The 27,374-nt window shown below is 39.6% G+C and overlaps 2 long non-coding RNA genes across 3 annotated transcripts in view; one reads left to right on the forward strand and one right to left on the reverse strand.

The window, feature by feature from the left end:
* On the reverse strand, positions 1 to 21,980 carry LOC143844658 (uncharacterized). 2 transcript variants are annotated; one of them, XR_013234073.1, is made up of 4 exons: positions 19,689 to 21,979; positions 2,485 to 2,588; positions 555 to 1,110; positions 1 to 433 (listed from the first exon to the last, which is right to left on the reverse strand). It is a non-coding gene; the product is annotated as an uncharacterized LOC143844658 (long non-coding RNA). The 2 variants fall into 2 exon arrangements; XR_013234072.1 differs by having other exon boundaries at positions 1 to 1,110; positions 19,689 to 21,980.
* LOC143844660 (uncharacterized) overlaps positions 16,419 to 27,374 on the forward strand; it is a 24,532-nt gene continuing 13,576 nt past the window's right edge. Inside the window, exon 1 of the long non-coding RNA XR_013234074.1 lies at positions 16,419 to 17,833. This is a non-coding gene — a long non-coding RNA (uncharacterized LOC143844660). The remainder of the gene's footprint in view (positions 17,834 to 27,374) is intronic.

Raw genomic sequence — 27,374 nt, forward strand, 5'->3', positions numbered from 1 at the left:
GAAGGTGAGAAGGAAGTAGTCTTTATTGATTTATTTGACTGGATTCAGAGGGAAAAAAAATTTTCGTGCTAAAGGGTAGAAACCTTGCTTTCTGAAGGGGATGGAAAGAATCCATACTTCTTCACTTATATTACTCTTCTCTGCACCATTTCATTCTTCTTCCACTGAATTAAGGTTCTGGGATGAATGAGACAACAAGTGTTCAGTTTCATATCCTGTGACTCTCTTGGCTTGTTCAGGAGATTATTTACAGTGATATGATTTGGGCACTGTAGCACATACCCAAAGCATTGGAAAAAAACCTCTCAAGGAAACTGAATGTCCTTCTTTCCCTGTAATCAATGTCAGGATATGAAAATAGAAGGTAGAGCAAGGAAATTCCTTCCTTTTGTGGCTGGGAATAGAGTAATGGTTTAGAACAGGGGTAGTCAACCTGTGGTCCTCCAGATGTTCATGGACTACAATTCCTATGAGCCCCTGCCAGCGTTTGCTCATAGGAATTGTAGTCCAAGGACATCTGGAGGACCACAGGTTGACTACCCCTGGTTTAGAACATCAGATTAGAAATGGGAAGACCCAGAAAGAGATCCCCAGTTAAGCATGAAGTTCATTCACAGTGCAATCCTATACACAGCTAATGACAGTAGACTTAAACTGGAGTAACTTTACATACAACTACAATTCCAAAGAAATTGCACAGCCTACGGATGTTGGGATTGTTTTGAGCCACAATGGAGCAAAAGCCCTGGGGGGCAGGGTCTGATTCAACTGCAGAGCTTCTCATTTGTGTGTAGAAGACCCCAGGTTATTGCAAAAGATCACAGAGAACAGCTGCAAGTCACAGTAAATCAGGTGACCCCAACCTTGTTAAGCATATGTGCACTTTTGAAATTTTAACAACACTGAGAAGGTGCTACCACCAAATGGTTGTCATGGTGGGGGCAAACAGCCAACATCCAAATGGCTGTCATAAGGTCTGGATCAAATCCCCAAATATTGAACAGTTCCAAGCCAAGTGTCCTCTTCTGATACAAATGGCCATTTTTGTATGGATTCTCAATGAAGAGAGAAAGGTGATTCCTCCTGGACTCTTCTCAAGTACCTTCTGTTCTAAAGAGATACAGGAAAAACAGGAATGGATTTTAGAGAAAAAGAAGAAATGCTCGGGAAAGAAGGAAGCAAACCCCAGAAAACACATCAGCAGGTTACACTTGGATAAACCAATGGTCTGATTGAGCATAAGGCAGCTTCATGGACTGCTGGCATTGTAGTCCCTTATGGCGCACCAAGAGACAGCCTACAGCGCCTGGGAGGATGGGAGATAATTTTGCCACTGAGGATATATCTAGTTTTAATGGGGATATTATAATGTGTTTTAGTGTGGGGTTTTACTATGTGACCTGCCGCAAGATGGCTTTCCAGGAGCAGCGGGAAATAAATCTAATATAATAATAATAATACTACAACAACAAAATCAGAGTCTAGTAGTACCTTTAAGACCAACAAAGATGTATTCAAGGTGAGTGCGTACACCATGAATAAATCTTTGTTGGTCTTAAAAGTGCTCCTGGACTCTGATTTTGTTGTGCTACTACAGTAGCTACCCACTTGAATAATAATAATAATAATAATAATAATAATAATAATAATAATAATAATAATAATAATAATAGTTCATATGTGCAGTCATATAGTGAACCAGCAATTTAAGCAGGCACCCTATACTCATCACTGCCTCACAACATTGCTGTAAAATCATGGAGGGGGGGAATCATATACGCCACACCAAACTACTTGGAAGAGCAGTGGGATATCAATGTACTAGATAGATAGTTTTCCTGCCACATAATAGCAAGTCTGACATTTCAGATGGAAATTCTTCAGTGTGCCATACTCTGATGATTTAAACAGATGTGCGTTAAGATGACTATACTGCATCCTGTTATTACATGACTACATGTGTGCCATCATCACTGCTGATTTGTCACACAGTCAAAGTTTTCAGAAGTTGCTAAATGTCAAACAGCCACATCACTGCTTACTTATTGACAGCTATAAAGAGAACGGCACACTTGAATCCTTTCCTTCTCTGCAGACTGTGCACTCAGTTCTTTTGTCATCTGTTTCTACCATATTTTGGCCTCGATATTGTTGTTAATTAGAGGTGACTGTGGTTTGATTAATTGCTAACATGTGTCACATATGAACAATATGAAGATCTGCAAGTCTGTTTTTTCCACTTAGCGCATGCCTGAATTCAATGGAAAGAAGCCAAACATTTCTTTTTAATGACTAAGAATCTAATCTTATCACAGTGAACAATATGGATATAATCAAAATAAGACACACTAATCCATTTGATGTGTTAAAAGTTCACAGAAGTATGCAGCAATTTTGGGCCACGTTTGACAAAAGTTATGCAAGCTGAATCACAAATGAAGGAATAGAGGCCATCAGAGTGATCTTCTACTGTCTGAGATTTACCACATTTGCTTCCAGGTTTGTGGTGAGCTTCTGAAGCCAAAAGAACATGCCTGTTATAAGTTCTTTTCTGTGTTTTGTTTGCCTTGGAGAGCTTTGCTTCAGACCTGTGGAATTAGAAGAATATATATATTGACTATTTACTTTGGGCTGTAGGTTTTATTTCGCAACAGATTCATTGTAGATTTTATTTCGTTCATAGTCCTTTGGGGAGGACCATTGCTCAACAGTAAAGCATCTACGCTGCACAAAGAAGGTCCATTTCCTCACAAGAGTGACCGCCACACACATTGGCATTCTTAAATAATCGAACTATTTAAAAAATGTCTGCACAACATTTTGTCTCCTCAGGAGTAGATCTCAATGTTGCATCCCCTTACCATGCATTTTCAGAATTCACCTTGACAGTAATGGTTCCCCCCTTGGATTTTAACTCACTATTTTACAGTGGGGAATTCACAAATTCAAATTTAGTTTCTCTCATTTGAACTTGTTCATCCTGCATACTGCCCTACTCCCAGTTGTCTCCAATATATTTGCTATTTTTAAAACATAATATTGATTGTGTTACAATACATTTCTTCCATTACTATATAGAAACATAATAACATTGTGTAAAAATAGGTAGAATGGACGTGAATACTTCTTGTGCTGAGCCAATTTGGTGTAGTGATTAGGAGTGTGGACTGGCATGCCGGGTTCGATTCTGCGCTCCCCCACATGCAACCAGCTGGGTGACCTTGGGCTCGCCATGGCCCTGATAAAACTGTTCTGACCAAGCAGTGATATCAGGGCTCTCTCAGCCTCACTCACCTCACAGGGTGTCTGTTGTGGGGAGAGGAATGGGAAGGCGACTGTAAGCCGCTTTGAGCCTCCTTCGGATAGGGAAAAGCGGCATATAAGAACCAACTCTTCTTCTTCTTCTAATTGTTTTTCATGTGAAAGTTGGGTAATGAAGCTGGGTGATGTGTTAGAAAGGCCCATCTCTCCTTCCTCATGACATGGAGTCCACTCTCCAAAGCAGCTGCTATATCCAAGGCATCTAAACATGGTCATCTGGAGATCCAATGCAAAAGCAGAACTCTAGATGCCACCTGGAGGTTGACAATCAACTGTCCCTCCTTGGTTGTCCATGACACATCTGATAACTGTTTCCCCCCCACAGCAACATTATAACATCATGGCAAAATGGGCAGTGCAATTCCGTGTACCTTTCTCTATGCAGTTCATCATCTGTGAAGTTCCTGTCCTTTGCTTAACATTCATAATTTAATTTATGGTTCTGGATGGGTGGGTTATGCAACCTCACACTTGTGTTGCTGTCATCCCCCCCTCCCCCTTCTCTACTCTCATAGCTCCCTGTGGCATTTTGGATGATAGTTCATTCATTCAGTATTCAATGGGAATAAAATAATGTGACACATTTGTGATGTTTATTTATGTTTTATGAGTTGATTTGATTGGTTGTGCATCACAACATCACAGAACCTTTCCAATGTACTAGCTAGAATTCAAACTCCATCAATGGCAAATGCTCAGAAAGCACACCTAATGACAGAAATAAAAAATGACAACTCACTAGATAGCCTTCCCCCAGGTTTGATTCCACACTCCCCCACATGCAACCAGCTGGGTGACCTTGGGTTCGCCACAGCACTGATAAAACTGTTTTGACCGAGCAGTGATATCAGGGCTCTCTCAGCCTCACCCACCTCACAGGGTGTCTGTAGTGGGGAGAGGAAAGAGAAGGCGACTATAAGCCGTTTTGAGAAAAAAAGGCGACTAGAAGCCGGGTAGATAAAAAAAGCAGCATGTAAGAACCAACTCTTCTTCTTCTTCTTCAACAACCTGAAGCCATAAAGAGTTATTGCCAGTCTGAATAGCCAGTGCAGAACTCAATAAATTTGTCTCAGTGTAAACCAATGGTTTGACTCATGTGTTCAAGCTGTTCACTTCTCCATACCATCCATGTACCACAGTCACCACCCTGGTCATAATGCCAATTAGGGTGCACAATATGAGAACATATGTTTTCCTACCCACCCATATCAGTGGTATTTAATTGCTGATATATAGGGTTGTCAGGCACATGGGTGTAGGGCATGGGAAAATGATGTTGACATGTTGACATCTTTCCTATTAAAATCTAAAGTGAAATCATAAACACTCTAGGATGTTGCCAATCTGTATAATTTTAACAGACTTTTGGTGATGTCACTTCCATGTTTTAGTCAGAAATGATGTAAAAGTATCAGGAAAGTCCTTCCCCTCCCCCATTTTCTCCTGCCACACTTTTGAGCACTGGTGTAACAGAGCAGCTTTGGCAGAGTTGCCTTCAGAAACTAAGCCAATGCCCCCCTTACTGAGGTAATTTTTTAAACTTGCAATGAGATGGTCCCAAGTCACTTGACAGTATTACTGATAGTAAATGTTAACATCTGAGTCATTGTATCTCCTTTCTTGTTTTTCCTTATGCCCCTTCTCACTTTTCTTTCTACACAAGTTTACTGTCACTACATCTCGTTAAACTAGAGCATTCTATAATCTTGAGGAATGTTGATGGAGCATATCAGCAGTACACTTGGACTCCCCAACGAAGCATGGTATGTTTTCATATGATTGTTGGCCAGTGTTGATGTTCATGGGGGAGAAAGGAAACAGAGATTTATTGAATTTTATTATCACCACTCCCCCTCACATAGATGCTGGGTCTAAATGAATTTTGTCTCCCAATGAAAAAGGAAATGGAAGTTCCCATCGAAGAGGTATAAATGTGCTGTGCCCCAAAGGAAATACTTGTAAATAAGATATGTAAAAGAAAAGTTACACTTTTCCCCCTCTAAGGGGAAAAACAAAACAAAAACCTCTACTATTTTCATTTGCTGGTTCTGACTAATTTTTTTTTAATGCACGACTTTTATATTACACAGCCCCTGGAAATAAGTGAAATATAATTCTAATTAATTTTTCCTACGGCTGTATACAAATCAATAACTGTACGCTTCCCAAAGGAAAATGCATACAACGTGGTACTCCAGGTTCCTAATGAATGCAAATAAGCTGACCTTTTTCTGACAACTCTGAATATTGTTTCACAATTTTACCACTAAAATTGCTGTAATCAGCAATTTATACAACAAATATGGAGCCAACAACAGTTTGAAATAACTATTCATTATAGCAAAGCAGAATGCAGATTTCCCTAAACTATTGCATCCTGTATGAAAGCAGAGTGCCCCACCAAAATCAGTCTGAAGTGATCACCCTTACCTTTTTCATTGACCCAACAGGGTCACTTCACTGTGTTAATTGAAGGAAAGCCTTTTGGTTATATTCTTTGTTTAAAAGTTGTATTCCGTGTTGGTCCTCTTTTTCTGACTCTTATCCACAGTCATTATCTTCACCACTGTCTTCCACTTTCACTCATCTCATTTTGTGCCATCATGGATCTGCATCCCCATATCTAATCCTTTAAAAAAAAAACCCCACCCTTTCTCCAGGAAGTTCACAGTAGGCATATGCTTCCACCATTTCTCTTCAGAATAGCCCTGAAGAATAGGTATGGCCAACAGAGGGTGACTGGCCTACAATTTCCAAGGAAGCTTCATGGAAGTATGGGAATTTAAATGAATTCTGTCAGATCCAGATATGACTAATAGTAACTACTGCTCTATACTGCTTGTCAGTTATATTCCTTCTTATTTCCTCATGCTCGAGTCTGTTTGTAATTTTAGCTTACGACCTCCTTTTCTTCTTCATAGTGCTGGTGGTACTTTCCCACTTTCTGCATTAGCCCAAAGTTTTCTGTGACCCATCTCTGCTATTTTCTCTAAACTTATCCCAGATGTCTCTGTGCCTTCTGCCAGTTCCTACCTCCACTCTTCGGTTTCTTTCAGTTTCTGCGTTGAACCATTCGGTCCCCAACTCACCTTTCAGTTGCATCCAAAGACTCTGTTCTATTGAACCAGAGATCATGAGGAACTGCCAGCTTGTGAAAGGAACTTCTTGTGCCACTGGAGCTGTTGCTGGGCACAACACAATATACTATATTATCAAATTTCTATTTCAGCCACCTCAATGCAAATTGTTTTTACCAGCAAATAAAAAATGCAGCCATATTTGCATTAATCACTCATTGCAAGGGGGGGGGGGGGGGACAGTATTGTCCATAATTTTCAAGGACCTTATCCTGGTGTAGTATGTTGAGTATGGTTGTGCTCAAGGAAGCCTGAAAGTTAAATTCTTGGTTAGCCCACTGGGCAAGCCATCACTTCTCAGCCATACCTGCCTTTTAGGATTATTATGCAAGCACAATGATGCCCATTCCCAGGGTAAGCATGGGATACAGTGAAGTCTTGAGCAGGTCAACTCAGAATCCTTTCCTGCTCTGTTCAGTGGGCTTAATCCCACGAAAGTGTTCTTACAATTGCACTGTAAATAACTCCTTTGGTGTTTTGTCACTGATTCAATAAAAATGGATTATAATCCCCCTATATTTTAATAAACAACATTAAAAAGCAGCATGTTACTTAAAATAGTTCTATATTTACTTAGCAAGCCATTTTCTACCTACAGTTAGCCCTCAAGCTATTTGAAATGATATTATAGATATTTGATTGAATCAAACAGGTATTGCTTAATATTCCATGAGATGCTGTCCCTATGTACAGTAATGTGTGAGAAACATTGGGGGAAATAAATAGGGAGAAATGCCCAGCAACAGATGACTGTTAGAATAATACAAGGTTCCTAAGCATTTGGCTGTGCAGGCTTTGTCACAGGACAAAGTGGACAACACTAGGTGAATGTTCTGATTCTGCCTGATGAAGCCTGAATAATGAAACATGTCTTTGGACAATAACTCAGTCAACGTGTCCAGAGGAGGGCAACAAAGATGGTGAGGGGTTTGGAGACCAAGACATATGAAGAAAGGTTGGGGGACCTTGGTCTGTTTAGCCTAGAGAGGAGTCGACTGAGAGGGGATCTGCTAACCATATTCAAGTATTTAAAGGGTGCCATATGGAGGATGGAGCAGAATTGTTCTCTCTTGCCCCAGAGGGACAGACCAGAATGAATGGAATTAAATTAATTCAAAAGAAATTCCATCTAAACATCCGGAAGAAGTTCCTGACAGTTAGAGCAGTTTCTCAGTGGAACAGCCTTCCTTTTTTTAAAGAGAGGCTGGGTAGCCATCTGACGGAGAGGCTGATTCTGTGAAGGCAAAGGGGTGGCAGGCTACAGTAGATGAGCGATTGGGATGTGAGTGTCCTGCATAGTGCAGGGGGTTGGACTGGATGATCCACGAGGTTCCTTCCAACTCTATTATTCTATGATTCTGTGATTAACTATCACCTGGTAGTCTTTCCTTTTTGTTCTGTTGGCACGTTGCTGGGTGCAGCCCATTTTTTTGTCACACAGTATCACTCACAAAGTGTATAGGGAAAATATTTTATGAAGGAGTACAACAGTCCAGTGGCACCTTTAAGAGCAACAAATATTTATTCAAGGTGTGAGCTTTGGTGCGCAGGCACACATCCTCAGACACAAAAGCTCATGCCTTGAATAAGTCTTTGTTGCTTTTAAAGATACGATAGGACTCAAATTTTGTCGTACTACTTCAGATTTAAAATAAAATGACAAAATGACCATAAATCTTCAAAATTGTTGTAAAGTCTTTTTAATTGACTTTATTATATAAGAAATCTTAGACTGGAAACACTCAGTTAAAGGTAAACATGATGGAGTGATCCAGCCATATGCTAGCACTTTTGAGTCCAGTTGATATAAAAGCTTCTCTCAGTGAAATTCCATAGGGATTTTAAAAGGGTTTAACTTTGGATGCATCATTCCCATATATACCATTCCCAAACTGATGAGGTTTGAAAGAAGGCAAACTCCAACCAAATGGGTTAACAGTGTTTAAAAACATGATTAAAAAAAAATTCCCATATATATTTATACCATACTTTTCTCCTCAATGGAGACTCAAAAGTGATTTTAACATACCGTGTATACTCGTATATAAGCTGAGTTTTCCAGCACAGTTTTTAGCACTGAAAAAACCTCCTCGGCTTATACGCGGGTAATTGATTAACAGCCTGTCCCCAGCCAGCCAAACACAGCATTGCATTTGCAACCCGAGCTCTTTGCAAGTGAGCTAGTGGCCTCCAGTTAACCTTTGCCTTCTGCAAAGATCTTAAAAACTAAGCTCTTTGCAAGTGAGCTAATTGCTCCCAGCTAACCATTGCCTTCTGCAAATATCTTGAAAGCTTACTCTGGCAGCTTGTAGGACATTGATGTTTTGACTGAGAGATTCTGATATTTTTCCCCTTCTTTTCCTAATCTCTTATTCCAAACTATTCTATTGGTTTCTGTGGGTGGGGTGGGTTTTGGGGGTGCTTTGGGATTTACTGTATTTTCAGTGTTTCTTCTTTTATCTGAGAGGCAGCATTGTTTGCCTTTTCTTCTTGGGGTTGTGTTTCTTTTAAAAGTTGATTTTTACAGTTCTTTCAGTTTTCAGTTTTACAGTTCTTTCTTTCAGTGTTTTGTTCTGGAGGGAACTGTAGCGCCTAGTTTGGTAGCTGTTGTACTTGTCATAGTAGGTTGTCAACTTTGGGTACTATTGTTCTGCTCTGGTTTGCTGGCCTGGGGGGCACTGTTTGGTTCTCCTGCCAGAGCTGTTCTCATAGAGCAGTTCTGTCAGTGCTCTCTCAGGGTGTCTGGCATCAAGAGAGGAAGGGAAGGCAATTGTAAGCCACTTTGAGACTCCTTTGGTTAGTGAAAAGTGGGGTACAAAAACCAGCAGCTATTCATCCTCTTGACTTTTCTGTATTTGTTGGGAGGGAGGCTGGATGGGAAAGCCTGTGATGATTAAGCATGGATTAAGCACTTAGGACACCCTATACATTTACCAGTAGCCTGCTGCATTTCCCACCCTCGGTTTATATGTGAGTCAATAAGTTTGCCCAGATTATGTGGTAAAATTAAGTGCCTTGGCTTATATGCAGGTCAGTTTATATGCAAGTATATATGGTAGTTTGGCTCTCCCCTCCTTGATCTATTTTGCCTTGACAAAGTAAGAGTGACTGGTCAGAGTCAACCAGCAAGCTACCATTTGAACCAGGGTCTCCCAGGCCCTAGTCCAACATTCTAACCACTACATCATACTGTCTGTCAGTGCCTGTGTTGCAATATGCCACCCCCACCCCCATTTATATAAGTTGTTGTTTTGCTATATAAGAATGCTTTTTCAAAGTTTACTGAAACAGATTAGGCTGCCCTGGTGAAGCATATTGGATCAATGAAAACAAAAAAAGAAATTTGGCTAATTCCTACTCTACATATGACACCCAGGGAGTTCTTAACTAAACCATCTTTGCTTGATGACATCTCAAAGATATCTCTACTGTCTCATTCCAGTGATTCTTTCATGTTCTGAATGAATCCCTAGTACATCTCACTCAATATTGATCTTTAAACCATGTCTCCCAATCCTTTTCCCAGTGTGGTCACTGAACAGTATAAAAGTTCAATAGGAAGATCAGCTGCTCATCCACTTTTTGCTAAAGCAATTTGTATTATGGATTTACTTTAGCAGTCTACAGTGGCAGTTGCTGTTTTTACTATTTAAATGCTTTGATTATCTGACCTTGCTTACTTTATCTTTTTAAGCGCTGTGCCTGGGCTTTAAAGGTTGATCAATAACAGGGGATTCCTCCACCACATTATGCAGAAATCAATCTTGTTTGGGACTATTTGTATTTTGCTCTTACAAGTCCATCTATCTATGTTAATTTTTTTATTTTATTTTTCTTCCTTATGTAATTTGGCCCTGGTTTTACAAATATACATTCCTGGACTCCCACGAGAATCTAGGGACTGTGACATGTACGAAATATATTAAGGGAGGGGGGAAAAACCCTCCTAGAGGAATTTAATATAAGACTCAATGAGCATCTGGCTGGGATGGCACAAGCCTAGGCATTCCCGCTTTGTAGCAGATTGCACTACATGACCTAGAAGATTCCTTGCCACATTTTGTTGCATCTGGCAGTGTTTTGCGGAATAGGATTCTTTAGATTATTAAAGTTAGTGAGGTTATATATTACTGGTTGTTAAATATTTTCCTTCAGTTCTGCATTTCCCCGCTTTGGAATGAACTAGCACGGAGACATACAAAGCAAGAACTCTGCACACATAGATCCCGGGGGTTACTTGTCCATTGCACCCATGTTCATCCTTTTTTGTTTCTTTGCCTTTCCACTAAGTGCCCACAGTCTTCCAACGCACCTTGATGTACCCTTCCTGGTTCTTGCCTCTTTCGTTTTATTCTCACATTCTTGTGCTTGTAGATTAGGCTGAGAGACTGTGATAGGCCCAACATCACCCAGCAAGCCTTGTGACTGAGCAGGAATTTGAACAAGAGTTTCTTCAGTCCTAGTGCTGCACACCATTAATTACACCACCCTGACTCTGCTCTTGTAGTCCTGTGCCTCTTCTTTCCTGTTTCCGCACCTGCCTAGCATATCATATCAATCCTTCCATCTTCCTTGAAGCAAACAAGTCCAATTGTTTTATCACACCAAGAATAGACCATTTTCCTTTACCCCAGCAACTCAATCTATGCTTAGTTTTCCATTGTTTAGAAAAATATATCCATTAAAAATATGGAATTGGAAGTCAGCTCTTTTCTGTTTTTTCTCTGTGTGTCTAGTGTTGCCAGGCCTGCACCTAGCAATCCTGAGAGATCTGGGGACAGACTGGGAGAGGAAGGTTGGGTTTGGAGAGGGAAGGAACTTCAGTGGGGTATAAGTGCATGGCATCCACCTTCCAAAGAGGTCACTTTCTCCAGGTGAGCTAATCTCTGTTGCCTGGAGATATATTGTGATGGACAGATCTCCAGCCACTGACTGGAGGTTGGCAGCCCCAAGTGACTATGTTGAGTAACATTCTAGGAATTCAAACAGTCTCTCTGGTAAAGCTCACAGAGATTGTGGGGATTCCTTAGAGCTGATCGATGTGGTGATATGATTTTGTCATTCCCTCCCCCCCCCCCCGATTTTCTTCCAATTTTTCAATTGAACAAGTACAGGGGGAAATGAAAGATGGGGGTGGGAGCTTTGCTGTCAAGGCCAAGCAAACTGTAAAGTGTGTGTATATACATGCACATGAGAGAGAATCAGTGGACTCTAAAAGTCAGAACCAGGCTTTTAAATAATCAGTCAACTACTGTAAGGAAGAATTGTCTCAAAGCAACTCCCTTTCTCCCTTCTGGGAATAAAAGACCATCCCCTCTTGCCACTTTTGATAGTGGATTCTGACAGCTGCACATATAAAAATCTATTCTCCTTCTGCTCCCAAATTATGAGATGGTTTCCTGCCTCTAGAATTCCTTTCTTAAATGGAAAAGTGGGAAAGAAATCTAAAAGGATTGCTTGCTCTTTGGCTCCTGGAACAGGTTCAAAGACAGTGCCATAGTAGCCCCTTCCCCCTCTCTTCTATTGCTCTTGGTGGCTAACTCTCTGTCCCCTGGAACAGTGGTCCCCAACCTTTTTACCACTGGGGACCACTCAACGCTGGGGATCACTCACCGGGGACCACTCACCGCCTTTTATGAGGCCCGGTGGGGGGGGTAGTTTACTCCTCTACTCTCAACCACTGCCCTAACGCTCTCTGATTGCTATGGTAATGTTTAAACATCCCTTCAAAATAAGATACAGACACGCCACAACAATGAAGTGTGTTGTAAAGGGCTGGGGGGGGGATGAAGTAAAGGGCCGGGGGGGGGAGAAAGCATTCTTCGAGGCCCACCTCCAATTAGTCGAAGGACCACATGTAGTCCGCGGCCCACAGGTTTGGGATGCAGGGGTATAGTCTTGCAAGGGAGTTCTGATGGGAGTAGGAAAGTGTGGGTCATCTCAGGTGACTGAAGCAGGATGGCAATTGCCTGCCTAGAATATTAGGCTGATAAGAATTATCATATACAAATTGTTAAGGTTGCTTTGAAGTTACATGTCTGTGGCTATATAAATGTATAACACTCATTCTACTTGGTACTCTTACTAAAAATACTTTTCACCTAGTAGTTAAGGTCCAGGCAGATCTCAAGTTTTGCTTTAAAAAAATAGGAAGCTAATAGTGAATATGGTTGTCTTGTTGAGTGCAGCTCAATTTGCCACTGGTTCCTTAGACATTTTCTACATATTTTCTACATATCTGAAAAGCATAGAGATTAGATCAGATGCTGAGATTTGGAAAACTGGCATTCAGACTGACTGTTTCAAATGTTGCTCCCATAAATGTTTATACAAATTACAAAACGTTTGTACAGCATCAAAACAAGAGCTGTGATGCAGTGTATAATCCAATATGCAAGTAACAATGATGCATTGTATCCAGCACTCAGTCCAAAAGGTAAAGTTAACCAAGTAGATCGTTCATGATGTAATGAAGCTGATTTAACTATACAATGTAATTCTCAAGGTTAGCTCTTTTTTTTAAAAGGAAAATACAACGTGACCAAATGGTACACTGAAGTTGAAGTGACAAACTAGAAATATCAATTAATATTATATGTTTAGGAAAATGGATTGTTTCCATGAATGCTCAATGAAGGTAGTTCCATGAACTTGGAGAAACAGAATGTTTGATGGCAAGAGTATCTGTCAGATTTTGTTCAAAACATTTGCATTTGCATAGAATTCCAGTTGTGGCTTGTACACATTTGTTGTAAATGCACACATCATTTATCGGGGTCCCGGCATCATGGCATTGTTGTGGTATACTTGATTGGAGCAGAGATTCAAAAACATAACAGGATATTGGTGCTATGATATTTGACAAGATTACAGAGTTGGCAGGACTGTTCAAATGTTCAAAAATTATAACAAGAACCAGACTTCATGAGCATACATACTGGTAAGGATTGAAGAATAAAAATGCTACAGATATGTTGATATTATTAGAAAATCAAATGCATATATGTGCATGAGAAGAATGAAGATTTGCTTATTGGCTGATTTGATAGCATCAGAGTAGATACCCAAGCAATATCGCCCTCTATAACCAAGGGAAGAAATGAGAACAGCATACAGACTCAAGCAGATTTTATTAATTGCTGGTCTGCATCATTATTGACACTCTCCTTCCTCTAACGGTATGGATTAAGAAGAAGAGGGCTGATGGATCAGACTGACGGTCCATCTAGGCCACTATCCTGTGTCACATAATGGCCAACCCATTTTTTCTGTAGGGTTGACAACTGGGCATCAAGGCCAAGGCCTTTCTTTGATATTGCCTCTTGAGACTGGTTTTCAGACATTTATTGCCTGGTTTTCAGACTGGTTTTCAGACATTTATTATATGTGGTGGTGCCCTCTAGTCACCATGGCTGATAGATTTACCCTCCATGAATCTGTCTAATTCTCTTCTAAAGCTGTCTATACCCTCTGACAGAGAATTCAGTGAATTCCACATTTTAATCACTTGTTGAGAACAGGAGAAATTCTTTTTGTCTTTACTGAATCTACTGCCTATCAACTTCATTGGATTCTACCCAGTTGTAGTATTTTGGGAGATGGAAATAAAATTCTGTCTATTTTTTCTCCCTCATGCATGATTTTATAAACCTCTATCATGTTCCAGCTTAGTCATCTTCTTTGCTAAACCAAGAGGTCTAAAACTCTTGAGCCTTTCTCCATAGGGAAGGTGCTCCAACCCCCTAATCACCTTGGTTGCCTGCCTCCTATGTTGAGGCTCAGATTGTTGCCTGTACTTGGACAACATCACAACTACTCGTTACTCAGTCAGTACTGCTGGGCCTTGCTTATCCTTTCCTGAGGGCAGACCTGTGCCAAAGAAGATAGCATACCTCAGCCCTCTTTCCCTGGCCATCCAGCAAACAGAGTTCAGCAGATATTGCATTAAGAGAGTCCCCTCCCCACTTTCCCACCTACTCAGCCAGTGCGTGGTTGTCTTGTCTAAAACTTAAGGATGCTGGCATCTGGGGATCCCCTGAAATTATACTACATCTCCAGGTTTCAGATATCAGGCCCCTGTAGAAAACGGATGCTTTGGAGGGTAGACTCCAGTGCATTGTATTCTGCTGAGGTCCCTGACTTCCCCAGGTGTCACCCCTAGTCTCCAGGAGTTTCCCAACCTGAGGCTGCAACCCTACCCCCACTGTTAACCCCTTTTACCTTTAAATACTTCAAGGTGCTTGGCTATTATCCCTGCTGAGTCCATGGAAACTATGCTATTCTTACTATCCCTGTTTAATCAATCCCTAGAGACCAGGCTTTAATCATCCAAAATCTCAGTCCCATCAAATGGGATCTAATCAGGACCAAGCCCCCCCCCCCCCCCCAAGAAAAAAAATCCTATTTGGGCTCACCGTGATCAGCTGCTTGCACACTGACTATGTCAGTAGACTGATGCTACAGAAGCAAATCCGCAGCAAGGAGATAGAGTCTGCTTAAATAATCATTTCCTGCTTCCCATTCTCCCCCATCGAAGTTATACAAGGCATGCAGCCCAGCCTACCAACCTGAGAAGCTCATTTTCCATTCAGAAAGGGTGCAGGGGCCAAATTGTCCCCAAAACTACCAGTACCAGGGACTTCACTGTCATCATAGTTTTTGGCAGTTGTTTGCTGTAACTTGTACTCCTCTGCAGTGTTTCCCTGTCTAAGCCCTTTGAAATCAATGCCTTTCATAGGAGTGTACTCTATGGGTGGCAAAAACAACCCAGGGGTATTTTTTTCCCAAATGCACTGAACGTGGTGAAGTCATGAAAAGTGACTACGATTTTTAAACAGCATACTGAGACATTTAGAAAAATTCAGCATACATGAAACAGAAACAAATTAAGCAATGTTTTCGCTTTATTTTTTCAGATTTTTTAAAACATTTGAATGAAAACTAAGTAGCCAATGCTATAGATGATTAAAGATCCCAGCACATTAAAAACTTTTTAAAATACCCACTGAATATCTAAACCAGCTTTTCCAAGAGGCCACATTGTAGATTTTCAGTATCTAGTTGTTGTTTTTTTTAATAAACAGGTCATGAAGAGAAAAGCCAAAGTCTAGTGAGACGATTCACTTTTTATGCAGAACTTTTTGCTTGCAGTTATTGATTTAAGCAAACGGCAGCAATAAACTAGTTACTGAAAATGTTACATCTAAGAGCCCTGCTTTCCTTTTCTGATGATCCCCTTTAAATGCGGGGAATGGAAAAGCCAAAATGGAAGACTTTCTACAAAAAGCTTATATATTGCTCCATGGCCAAGTCTGCAACAGGCAAGTCCATACTGTTTTTCTCAAGTGGGTAAATGTTAAGAGAGAAGAATCCAAGTTTCATGATGCAGCAGCACAAAGCTGGGAAGTGAAAATTATGTTGCAGCAGAGTCTTGAAAATATGACTGTAAAAGTTAATCAATAAAATGTCTATTCCTGTCTATTCACCAGGGGCCGCAGCTGCATAGCTTCACACAATCGATACTACAAATTATTACGATTTCCAGGTTCCCACTGGACATTCTGAACAAATCTTTCAAGTGTAACAGGCTTACATAGTGGGGTTGTTGTAGTTGGGTCCCCCCCCCCTTTACAAACTTTACATGTGGCTCATCCAGAGTAAATGGCAATAAAACCTTAAAACCTGTGAATTTTGTACAACTATTAAATATTGTATTTCCAGCTATGCCTTGTTATGTACTTTCTTTTCTGTCCAGCAGCTAAGATAAATCATTGCTTGTGCTTGCCTTAGGAACTTGCTTTGTGACACCTACAGAAAGGATAACTTTGCACTTTTGTTTTTATACATGTAGGAGGTGGACTCTCTGCAAGCTTGTGATTTTATAAACTGCCACCTACCTTTCTCTCCTATTTGCCTAGTTTACTACAGACCGGGCCCAGAACATTTTTACTGACCGGGGGGGGGGGGAGATATGTGTACTGTGGTAGTTACTTAATCTTTCCTTTACTGATGACACTTTATTATTTGTTAACAGTTTGTTACTTGAGACTCAAGGTGGATTACATGGCATAAAACAATGTAATCAAATAGTCTTAGAAGCCTAGTAAGCAATGTAGTAGAACTAGGATTGCAAAAATTAGAAAGGTGCAATAAAGTATCAGCCGTTCTGTAACAAACAATGCAGAAAATGGAATTAACCCTCCCTAAAGAAAATAATGCAGTAAGCAATTCTGAGTGTGCCACAACACCGGTTTCACCCCCTTCACAGCATACATGATATTCCTGGTCATGCTGAAAAATAGGCTAGGCTGAAAGTGAATGAATGACCTGAGGTTACTCAGTTACGTTCCAGGCAGAGTGGGAAACTCAACCCAGGTGTTTTGGATCCTAATGCAACAATTCAACTCTTACACTGGGCTGGCTTATCACCTTTAGCATATGGCATCTTGCAGCCACTGTAACTATGCTGAAATGCTGGGCAGTAGAATATGGTAGCATAGGTTGCATTTTAAAGCAACCAAGGAAGGGCTACCCATGATGCGGCACAGTGATTATCAAACATGCTCCCAAGCAGAATGGCACATTATTCACTGAATGCTTAGGATTGCACAGCAAATTGTGATCTGATCTCAGTCCTAAGGTCTGTAATCTCAGTCCCAAAGTCCATGGAAGGTGGGGCTTAGGCAAACCTCAGAGTCCCATCAGCAATGGGGGGGGGGGTTCATGCTAACCACTTAAGAGTTAGGTGTGATGATTATACCATGGAGAAAATTGAACTATAGTAGGCGTTGACGTGTAGAGAGCATAGGGGCCAATTCAAATATGGTCCCAACATGTAGGCTGCTAAAAGTGCTTTCAGCTTTGCTTTGGGAAGCAATAGCTTCAGAAAGCCATTCATTGCAGGGATCTCTCTGGTTAGAAGAAAAGCCTGCAAGCTAAGACTACACATTTCTGATTGGTGCAAAAGTTCTCGACATGATTGGGGGGGAATTCATTTGATGGACAGCTTTCCAATGGTGTGTTCCATGGACATAATGTCAGGCAGGAATGTATCCAGCAACCTCCACGTGCTGGCTACAATACTTGAATCAAATCAAACATCATTGGAAGCCAGGTTAGTGCTTCTCTTGCTCTTGAAATAACCACTCATGGCATGAATTTAGGCAACTGTCTACTTGCAGTGATGTTCACGGAACCTCTTGGAAAGCCTGTATCTATATTCCAGTAGTGAGGGACTTTTGCCACACAAAGGCATCCAATCAGAAATCCATGGCAGTGCAGTGTGGTGAAATTCTCTTCCGCAACTGAGGCAACATGCCAGATGGCCAGCTTACTAAGCGTTTTCATGAGCTGTTATTTGCCTGCGTGCCCACTCTGTGAGTACCTTGTCTTCTTTATCTATGTCACTGAAATGGATGGCAGGTGAAGCTAGCCCACCAGCCACAGCAGTACTGCTAGCATAAGTCAGCCATGCACTACTGCTTCACAAAAATATGAGTAGTCCATCAGTAACTAAGAATGCCAACACGTCTTGGACTACATCTGAAAGAAGGGATTCCTTAACTGGGAACATGCAGGCAAACCATGTTTGTCCGAGTGAACAAGACTTCTGTAATGCCTATGGATTCAAGAAGCAGAGACTCTGACTGTTAAAGTTCCACTCTTTTTTCATCAGGGTTAAATGTAAGATTATTAGATACCTTTCTCCTTTAATAAGGGAGAAAGTATATGGGTTGCATAAATGTCTGGAAATCATTCCAATTGTTTATTTTGTTGGATGAGGCCAAATAATCCTGGACACTTTTAATGTGAACTGTCAAATTATGATTTTTTTCTTCCTCTGTGCACTTTTTCCTGCATTAAACATAGTCTTTATAAACGAATTGAAATCACAACTTATTGAACTGATGTGCTTAAGGAGAAAGGTGAGATGTAATGTCTTGCTTGGTAGGAATTTTCCATGTTGTTCTACTATAATTATATTAGAACTATCTATAAACTTTCCCCCCTTACATTCTAGATTAATGGAGTTGACTATCATCTTCAAAAATGACTTTGCTCTCATAATGTGCATAACAAAGTAATGACTGGATTCTATATCATTTGAGACTCCTGTCATACAAGATTCAGTGACAAAAAGGTAGAAAAGTGACAAATCAAGTTGCAGTCAGATCACAAGTTCTGTGGCCAAAAGACCAGGCCCAAAGCTGTTTACTCACAACCACTGTGTGAATCCATGCCTAGCAAGATTCTTATTGCTCACCTATTTTGGAATTTAGCTTTGGGTGGGGCTCAGATGGGTCCTAAACATCCCAGGTAAATGGATCACCATCAGCTCTAGGCATCTAAGAAACTGTTTTGTCACTTAACAGTGTAATACGAAATGTGGGTATCTTGGAGAAATGTGATGCTTGCTACCCAGTTGTGACTAATAAAACCTCCCCCTGATTAAGCAGTCACTCACAGAACGGTATCTGAGAAACTCACGAAGTTCACATTTACTTTGCAGTATTGCAAAACAGGCTGTCTAAATTGAACACACAATGTACAAAATTCAGCAAGAAGAATGCATTATTCAGAGTATTTATATAATGCGGAAGAGACAAAAGCATTTAGATGAGATGAATACCTTTCATAACTGTCCCTGGAAAACTGAACTATGAATCAATTTATATGATTCATAAACATGAAAAACCTTCTTTGGAAGTTTTAACTTTCTCCTTAAAGAAAAGAAACGGTATTAGGATTAGTATTTGAGTTCATTTTAGCAACTTCATATGTTACTCGTTACTCTGACTAGAAGCTCAAACTCTTAAGTTTGCTTTAATTTGGTAGCGTCTTGCTTTGAGGCGGCTTCTTGAACCAAAAAAGACAGACAATAAGAGCCATATGTAACCTTCAGACCCTAAAAAAGAGAGGAAGAGGAGAATGCCACTGGCAGATAGACAATAAACGAAAGCAGTTTCACATTTTCTAGCAGGGATAAAAATACTAAGAAGAATCCTGATTAACACAGTTTGACTTTTTTAAAAAAGCACACTCAAAAAGCTGTTTATAAACTGAGTATATCAACAATTTGATACTTGATTTAATCAATAAATTAGTCAAAGACAGTTACAAAACACACCACCTGAGTACTACAAACCCTACAGCATAGAGCTAAAAGAATTATTGTTGAATTCTGGCTAGCTTTCAACCCTTCCTGTAACATCAAAACAAATAGTAACTCACTTGTAATCACTAATTTCTTCATGGGAATCTATAATGCGTTCTCTCAGTGGCTTCAGCTCTGCCTGTGATTTTTCTACTGGTCTAGGCAAACTGTTTCTGCCTCTTGCTCACTTAGCAGTCCTTGACTGGCTTTCAAGCTGGATTCCATTAGAAGTTTTTCATCCTGACTGGCAAATTCTTGGGTTGAAAGATAATAAAAGCATTGCAGCTTCAAACAAACCCAATGCTTTATTTTATTTTGTTTTGTTTTGTTTTGTTTTACATTTCATGAAGTGGTAAGCCTGTTTTATATGAACTTGTCGAATATGAAATTACAGATTAAAAAAAAATCAATTCTGCCTGCAGGCATTTTTTGAAAAAACAAAACAAAACTCACATGTCTATAAAGCAATTATTTAGATGCTTTAACATACATTTTAAAGGCATTTCATTGTTTATCAATTGACAAATAATCCTCAAATCTTTAACTATGCAAACATAAAATATTTAGCAGAATTTCTCAAAAAGCATGCATGATCTGTCATATGATTTCAAACTGCGATTCTGTTTTTGATTAACAACTTCCCTTTTTCAACACATTCTTATTGACATATTTCACTTTGAAGAAAATTAAGATGTAAGCCCAAAACTTCTCCTTCATTAAATTAGTTCCAACATAGGTTACCTCTACAGTATAAACAAAATATTTCCCAAGGTCATCCAATAGATGGCACTCTTTCATTAGACCAAAGAATCTAGGGCAGTCTGCTTCAAACCTCCTCAGAAAAATAGGCAATTTAAGACAAAGACATTTTTCCTTTGTTCTTTTGTTGACCATATTCTAAGAAATATACATATATAGGTGTTCATTTAAATATTTGTCCTTTAGCTCGGATATATATCTGCCGTTTTGTTGGTTTTTGTGGGGGGTTTTAGCTGTTCGACAAATATACATCCTCAGACATACAAATGTTTATTCAGCAATGTGGACCAAGTTTAATAAGGTACAGAATTAAATTTCAGAATAAACATGTATCAGTGATGAATGCTTCCTTTCTGAAACCAAAGCCTGATACTGAATATTGTATATTCAGTTCGAGCCTTTTTGAAAATGCAGCGGCTGAGGCACCTTGCAGAGAAAGCACCAAAATTAAGAAGGTCATATTTTCATAGAGAGCAAATCTCTTCAAACATCTTCCTTTTAATAGCCCTGGTTTATGTTGGAAGAATGATGTATAAATTAGACTTCAATTAATTTGAAGCAAAGGGACCGGAGCCTTATAAAACTAATATTGTCATTTAAAAAATTGGCACACTAGTCTCTGCAAACAGCATACATTTATCTTGTGCACTCAAAATCAATCTTTGTTGCTACGATGAGCCAAATCTAAATAAAAGTATTTAATTAACAATCAAGAACATTTGGAATCCAGCTGATATATTCTCTACAAAAGGAGCCACTATTGTCATTATCTGCTATTCTTATAATATAGATAATTTTGGAATGCTCTCAGTAAGGTTGCATCTGAACCAGTATGTATGTAAGACAGACTGCTAAACATCCATATAGTCTGAACAATTCTAAGAAGCATATATTTATACATTTATTTTACAAATTTGACTTATTTTTTGAGCAACCATAGAGTTTTGTTCATTGCCATTGTTTAATCCTAGGAGAAAATATAATATATAGAACAGATGACTTTTTGGCCCAACCGTGCAAATAAATCAGCAGGTGAGGAACATCATGTACAAAACTAGTCGCATGTAAAATTGAGCCGTTTGCTATAACCTTTTGCGACATGAGCCCCCCTTACGTTTGGAATATTCTATGCCAGAAATGACTGTAAAGGTAAACTTGATTTCTTGTACATCGGATACCTTGATTTTAGCTTTCAAATATCTATATTCAAAAGATAAAGTTTTGCACAGTCTTTTAAAATGATAACATTCGCAACAGATACCATCCATGCTCCATTTTTGGTAAGGGAAACAATATTGATCTTTATTACTTTTAAATAATGTACGCGGGGAGGGGGGAATCAGAAGCTTGTCTATGGATATGTGCATTAGTTGCCCTGTGATGTAGCTTATTGAAAGTACTGTCAGTTCCCTTATTTCTCCCCACAGAGCAAGCTGGGTGATATAAAAATCTAAGGGGTTTTGCTGTTCAAATTGATAAAGTCCATTTATGTTCTCTCCCCACCACACAAACACAATTCTCTAAAGAATCTCCTCTCATTCACAAGGTGCTGGTTGAAAAGGGTTAAATTATTTTAAGTTTACCTATGCCTTGGACTTGAGCCCTGGCTGATCCCAAGCCAGAGGCACTAGCAGCTGCATGCTTTATTTACAATCCCTTTGTCAGACTTACAACTGCCTCAGGCTATAACATAGTGTACCTAATGTTCAAACTGGCAGGTAATCTTATGTCAAACATACTTCTTTGATTTAAAGTGATCAATAGATTCTTGTAAAGAGGTAATTTCTCTGATGTTTCCACCTTGCCTTTCTTACAGGTGATTCACACAAAAGCCTGCTTATATGATGTACAAACAATAAACAGAAAGCTATAATCATGTTTTTTCAGATGTTTCCGGTGCACAACGATTTTGGATCAATACCCTGTGTAATACAATTATCTGCAATGATCTGGTTGTATTGAAAAAGAATTTGCGGCAAACCTCTAGGGGGTTTTATCCAGAAACATGGTGTCTAGCAATGTTGTGAATAGTGGAAGAGAAAATTAAGGGTTTGACACAAGCTGTCCATTACATTCCAAATGACTTCATTAATATTTTATTTGCGAAAAAAAATCATATCTTTCAAAACTTTACTATTGGGTGGATCCATAACGTTAAGGGATGATAATAAGACTGTGTCCTTTTGGTATTGACTAGATTCTGAAAAAAAAAAAAACACCTTCCAACATATAAGCTAAGGCTACAGGTACTGGGCAGGAAAAAAAAGGGGGGGTTGAGATAGGAAATTATTGGCTGTGGCTGAATGCCTCTTTGAATGGCTGACAAAATGAAATGGGAAATTCTCTCTGAGTGTATGGCTACAGTGCACGTGAAAACAGCTCTTTTGTCTTGGAGCTATTCAAGCACCCCTTTTTGAGCCATAACGTTTGAGTCTGAGCAATTAATTGTGTGACTTCAATCAGTCAGAAACGTTGCGTGTGCTGCAGATGTCCGATGCATGCACATCTGTGCATTCCACACAATGCACAGTTTTTGCAGTCGGCAAGTGTGCAAAGCTCTCTGAGGCAGAAATAGGCTCCCCCCCCCCCGGTTTTTTCACACTCTCCAGTAGTGTGCAGAAACAAAGGAACTCGGTCTGTCTGATAAAGCTGCTCTCTCCAGCTTCAAATTCCCCCCTTAACGCTGGACAGGGAACCTTTTGTGTTCATTTGATTACTGCAATCTTTTGTCATTATGATTGATATTTCTATTCTATTAGACTGTGCCAAATTCACAGTGCAGTAATATCACTTGTTTTCTACATTATTGCCTTGTCCCTTTGCACTGCTCCTGCACATCTTTGCAGTTCGTGATTTACCTGCCAAATCTCAGCTCTAAATAGGATGGTTTTCCTCCCTTTCGGATTCTTTCTCTCTGAGTGTCTTCGGCAGTTGCTTTCCGCTGCTTGACCAGTCTGTCAAAGTGCTCCACCTCAGCCACTTCAGCTTTGATATCTTCCCTTGCCTGCAGGAGAGCCGCTTTGGATTTTCTCAGAAGGTCATCTCTTTTGCATATTTCCTGGAAGACCCACCAACCCCCCTCCCCCTCCCCCCACAAAACATTCCAATAGAATCTCCTAGGGCGATGTAAAGAAAAAAAATATGCATTCTGGTCTTCTGAGCTATAAGATAAGATTCTGCCATTTCTTTCTCAATAAAGCGTAGTCCTGGCATCTTCTCTAGAAGCAAAAAGTTATACTTTACATTGTAAAGTTCTGCATACTTCGAGTTAAAAGGACATCTGCATAAGAACGACATTAAGACAAATGCTTCATTTAAATAATTAATAGTTCACTGGAAAAGTTTCACAGCATTTTGTAGAGCAAAGGGGAGAGAAGAAACAGGTGTTGGACCAAAAATGTATCCAGGCTTTTGAGAGTTTTAATGGGGTTTGCTAGTAATAAAAGGAAATTTAACAGTTTAGAAACACAAACTGCAATTCCCATCCCAACTGACAAGAAGATAACTGAATAAACAGTAGAAATTAGATAGAAAAGAGGGTTACCATTCTGTTTTCCTAATTACCAAATCTTTAATCTTAAAGTAAAACTCTAGCATTGATATTGCTTCTAGATAGTATAAAGTAGCTTGCATCAGATTTTCGGTATTGTTATGATAGCACAATTTTCATTAGAGTTACAGGTTTAGATTGCAGTTAAAAAAAATACCCTAGATATTGTGCATATCTAGTTTTCCTGCTTTCACAAATATCCTGATGCTAATTAACAACCAGTTAAGAAGGAGAGAAAAGTTCATCCAGTAAGTTTCACTTTCATCTTATGCAGAAGTGAATACTCAGAGTGTCTCTGCTGTCTTGGCTTGATGCCCCACCTTGATTCTCTATCATGCTCCATCATGCTTCTTTTAATCTGAATATTTAGTACTCTTTCATGTCTTAATTACAGCAAATTGCACACAGTTGGCACCATTTCTTGAAATTAATCCCAGAGTACTTTGTTTCTGTCAAGCACAGTCAAAGCCTTGGAGAATAATAGTAAATGTTATTGCAGATCTAAATTTAAATGACTGTCTATGTATTTAACTTAAGCCTTTAATTACTCGTGCTGTACTGTTTTTGGTTCAAATGTTAAACATTCTTAATTGAGAAGGTAAAATTGCTTTAGACAGATTAAAACCTGCATATATGTTTGGCTGTGATGTTAACATGAAAACAATTATTTTTTCAGGTGTCTCAAACCATAACTATACATCATATCTCACCATAGGTTCATATTACTTTCATTGTCAATAATATATAAATAGGTCAAGGTTGTTTTAGGGGTTGAATTCTTTTCTCTAAATGTTTTAGAGTAATACTCACATAAATGCTTACAATTATCCCTCTTTGCCAAATTAATCATAAAGTATTTATCTGGAAAATCTTTGGAAATAAGAGCTGATCATTGTACCATTTCTATTTTGCCTTTTAATTATTGTTAGAACAGTCAAAACCAAAACATTGAGCAGGGCCTAACAAATCCAACACCTGCTTTATATATATATATATATATATATATATATATATATATATATATATATATATATATATATATATATATAGCAGTAAATTCCAGAAACCTTAACATTTTGATTTTTTTAAAATAATGCAGACATCCTTACAAAGTAACATATATCTTTTCTCCCCATGCGTGTTATACAGATAGCTTTCACATGACTATAACATAAAAAGCTCCAGGCCTCTGTACATTTTTATAGAGGAAAAGTGCCTCCAGCTTGGTCTCTGATATTGAGCATATTCACAGCTAAAATGGGAAATGCAGTTTCTAAAATCTCTACAGACATTTATACGGCTGTATTCATTTTATTTTGTACCAACATGCTTTTTGGATAGAATTGTTATCACAAATGCAAACCTATCTCGAGTTTCGAGACAAACACCAAAGAAATGTGTACTTACAAAATTTTTGATAAAATAGGATGGCTTTTTTTCTCTCCGTCTTTGGTATTCATAACAAATCTATATGAAGTGGTACACACATCCCAGCTTCTCCCACTCTCTTTGGCAATGTGATTTTTTAAAGAGATAGCTGTTTTGCTCTGCTTTTTTTCCTCATTGCAAGAGCATACCTGATCTTTCTGACTACAAAGTTTCCTGGCATCTGTAAGGTCCCTTTCAAGCTGTGTTATCTGCTGTTCTAGCTGAGCAAGAACCATTTTGTGTTTCTGCCGGGAAGCTATTACATTCACATGCAATGACTGCAAGGTCTTTCCTAGAGTTTCAATCTCAAACACAGGTTTCCTTTGCTTATGAAGTATTGTAAGCAGTTTGCGGGTTTTTTTCCTGAAGATTCCCATTTCCCTGCAACATTTTATTGGTGTTACTGTCCCAGACCTTTCTTCTGCCTTTTTTTAGTCCTATAGTCACAGAAAATACAGATAATATGCATTCAATCAACTGTCCTATAACAAAATTAACATCAGTCATGTTTCCAGCACTGAACGAATTGGCATGAATTATTGCACTGTACATTTGTGTACTGTGATTGCATAGTAGAACAGCCACCTGGTAATTATGCACATGCTCCTTTCTCAGGTCTCCATTTTAATTTTTAAATGTTCGTGTTAACCCGGAGAAAGATGAATTGTCATTTTTGTGCTAGGATAGTTTTCCTCTGTGACAAAATAAGTTTCTGCTAGTTTCTGCTAAGCTAGATTGTCATCTAAAGAGCCCCTGAAGCTTAATTACTTGGCTATAGATGTTTGTTTCAATTAACTGAGGTGCTCTCAAAATTTGGGCCACATTCTGATCATGCAGGCCCAGCCACCCAGCTAATGACTAACAGAAGTGAGATGACTTCACCTTTGCAGAGGAGTAGGGGGGCAGAGGCAGGAGAAAGAGGAAAGAGAGCCTGGACCCTGTGTGAGTACTTGACATTTTGAGTCAAGCTGGTTTCACAACTGCTGGTTTTCAGCCTCTTTCCTACTGTTAAGGTGCAGAAGTAAAAAGAAATGAAGTGTCATATTCCTGACTCAACTGAAGGCCAAGCCTTTCATTACAGCAAGTAGATGAGTTTGGACTCCACTGCATACCTGGACAAAATCATCGCTAGATAATGATCTGTCTTATGCATACTGTAGATTATCAGAACATTCTGTCCAAGAGTATCTTTTTTGTTTGTGTAAAGATTCATTTCGCCAACAAGCACTATGCTCTAATGCAGCCTTTTTCAAACTTTTAATCAGGGAGGAGCCCCTGAAATAATTTCTCAGGCTTCAAGGAGCCCCCAAAGTGCTGTCAGCTGGCCACACCCCTGCCACACCCTCCAGAAGTGGCATGTCATTGGAGGTGACATTGCCGCCTGCAATAACAGGCAGGCTAAGAGGACTGTGTTGCCCTACCTGGCAGCAAAGGGGATGTGGCAGAAATGGCAGGAAGCCATTCAACAGTAAGACATTACTTCCAGTGCAAGCAGGAAATGTGTTTTTTTCTTACCAAAATAGAGCTGCATTGCTTATTATGAATAAGAGCAGTAAAATGCTAAATATGGTCACTGCACTCCTTGGCACATGACCAACATTGCTAAGGTTGGAGGGTACCGACTGAACAAAGGAGCGTTACCTTTTCCTGCATGGCTAGAGCCATGTGGGAGCTATCCCATGGCCCATGTGCAATCAGTTGCTTTTGGGGACAAACCTTTGAGCAGCATGGCAGGCTTAAAAGGATGGCCAGAGAAGGGTCCAACCTCCTTTGCTGCCTGATGCTGCTGCTGGCTGCTCCCACCCTCCGATCCTGTTTAATGTGTTACCTTGATATTTTTGTGTTCCGCTAGTCTCCAAGCTTTGTTTTTGTCACAGCTGATGGTTATGGTTGGGGGTGAATCCTTTGGGGCTGATCCTGCGCCTTCATGTTCCTTATGAATAAACTTTATTGCACAAGGCCACAGGTAAAAGGCAAAGGTATCCTCTGTGCAAGCACCGAGTCATGTCTGACCCTTGGGGTGATG

Source organism: Paroedura picta, chromosome 9 (assembly GCF_049243985.1).
Source record: "Paroedura picta isolate Pp20150507F chromosome 9, Ppicta_v3.0, whole genome shotgun sequence".
Taxonomy (NCBI): Eukaryota; Metazoa; Chordata; class Lepidosauria; order Squamata; family Gekkonidae; genus Paroedura; species Paroedura picta.